Source organism: Penaeus monodon, chromosome 25 (assembly GCF_015228065.2).
Source record: "Penaeus monodon isolate SGIC_2016 chromosome 25, NSTDA_Pmon_1, whole genome shotgun sequence".
NCBI classification, from domain to species: Eukaryota; Metazoa; Arthropoda; class Malacostraca; order Decapoda; family Penaeidae; genus Penaeus; species Penaeus monodon.
Genome location: NC_051410.1, coordinates 22271104 through 22273700, shown reverse-complemented (window position 1 = coordinate 22273700; position 2597 = coordinate 22271104).

The window sequence follows — 2597 nt, the reverse complement described above, 5'->3', positions numbered from 1 at the left end:
ATGGGGTTATTAGCTTTATTAAATTGCTTCGGCTTCATGCTATGGATTCGGTGGTCGAATTCAGGTTCGAACCCGGGTTCAATCCTGAGTTTGGTTGTTGGGTCGAGGGTACGTGGATCCTCATTCGACTCGACCATAGCCGTAAGACGGGCTGCAGAACCTACGAGGGCCAGATTACGCCTCGGTCATGAAGTAAATATGGTAATGCTTAATGCTTTTACATTTTCTTAAAAACTAAAAGAACTAAGGGGAAGTAAAAAGTGAGGGAAAAGGACTGAAAAAAAAAACCATATAGATAATTTGTAAACTTTATATTTATATCTATATTCATGAATAAACTTATCGATTGTTCTATTTGTTTACTTGTAATTCCTCAAAATAGCTAAATCCTCTAAGAAACTAAAAGATCTTGGGTTTTTAAGTGGCACCTTGCCAGGATTCAAGGTTTTTACTTTTTTTGAGGAGCAAGTTTCGTTTTAAAGTGATTTTTTTATATTTATTTTTTAACAATGTCAATTTTCAGTGTGTAGGCATTCGTGGGGTTGTTTTTTTTAGATGTTTGGGGAAAGTTCCCCCTTTATGGGTTTTCCTCCTTTGGGGGCCCGGGGGTGAATCTAACAGGTTGGATTCAGGTAGTGAGTGTGAATTCTTTATTTCTTGAGGGAAAACGAGCACTCCCGAAGTCCGAGTATGATTCAGTCGGTGATTCGGGCCTTTTGAGGCCATTTTGTTTTGCTAGATCCGAGCAAAAGCTCCTCTATTTTTTTCTTTTTTTTGACGACTATTCTTTGTACGAGTCCGTCGGTTATGCAGTAAAAATTTACTTTTTTTAATTTTTATCTTGATTTAATGTGAAATGGCAATCTTTTTTGGGTTGAAAGTCAGGGTGAGGATTAGTATTCAAGGAAATGATATTTTCAGTGTATCATTAGTCAACAGACACTTTTCACGGGAGGAGAGAACCAAAAAAAGGGGTTTCAGAAGAACAATTTGAAGCAGAGAAAGAAAAGGTTTTAAATTTAAAAATGAGCTTAGATGGCTCCGTTAAACAATTTTTTTAGCCCGTTCATTTATTCGGTCCTTTTTTTTAGGGGCTTCTCGCCCTAGCTTACCATTTTTTTTAAAGGGGAAAATATAACCCCTTTATTTAAACAAGTTTAGCGCATTGCCAGTTTTTTAAATTTCAGAGAAAACCCTTTTTAAGACTGGAAGTTTGTTTACTGGAAAAGGCGTTGATATATACACCTCACTGCCCCCGTAATAACACTTTATTAAATTGTTGAAAAATGCCCCTTATGGGGTTATAGTAAAACTCCTGCAAGTTACAGAATGATTTTTGAAAATGCAAAGTAAAATTGGAGAAAAATATGAGCAATTTGTATTAACTTGGACGGTTTTTTGACTATTGGGGGGATGATGCGACATCACCAAAGTTATGAATCTCTTCGGACCTTAGTTGGGAAAAACTAAAGTCTTCCCTTTCCCTAATCGCGATTATATGTGAAAGAACACAACGTCTCTTTATTGATGCGGTAAGCCGTGGGTAATTGGCATCTGTCATAGTGCCCACCCCAATTCGTATCAGTCTTTTTCCAAGGTAAAAAATGGGCTCCAAAACCCCCCACTCACTTCAACCCGTTTTGAAAAGGGATTTTTTATCGTTTTTTTAAATTCAGGGTGTGAAATAAGACATGTGAATCTCGCTGTTTAAAAAGCCCCCAGTTACAAACAGTACCCCTGTTTTCCAAAATATAAACTCGGGTTTAGGTAAATGACAGGAAATTTTAAAGTTTATGACACTGGACCCTTTAATGGGGGTTGCGTCTCACTATTCCAAGATACGGTGCACTTATGTTATGTCGTTTTTACCGCTGTTGATTTTTTTCCCGCATTTTATTGGTGGGGACGAAGATTATTGGCCGTTGGGGTTATTTCCCCAAAAAAATAAATGTTTTTTAAAGCCCCACTTTGAAGTTTTTTATGGGTGAAGCACCAACTAAATTTTTTCAGTATTTGGTTTAAAGTATCAGGGGCATAAAATCCCAAAATCTCTCCCGTTCTGACTTAATGTTTTCCCAACGTTCAAAAAATGCCCCTTGATCATGTACAATTTAAAAAATAGATCCCTAAATTAAAAAGGTTTTTCCCTTTAGTCTTACCAGGATTGATCCCCCTTAAAATTACCCTAAGGGGGTTTTCTAAATTGCAGGCAAAAAGTCATTCTCTGAAAAAAATGTGGGAAAAAAATAAAAACTGAAGAACTTGATAAAATGCGAGATGGTACAGAATTTAAGTATGAGCAAAGAAATGGTCTACTTTACCGTGCTTGTGTTGCTTCAAAGTATTGTGAAAGAGTAGGCAAATCTTCCCCAGTAGTACCCAGTGAATGTAGAACTATTATTCTCTCAGTAGGTCATGAGAGCCCCTTGGCTGGTCATTTCACTCATCGGAAATCAGAAATGCGTATTAGAGTCCATTTCTATTGACCAAACATGAGAGCCGAAATCAGGGATTTCTGTAAGTCTTGTGACAAGTGTCAAGGGATGTCAACTAAGGGTAGAGGAAGACTAGTGCCATTAAAGTCTATGCCTATTTTA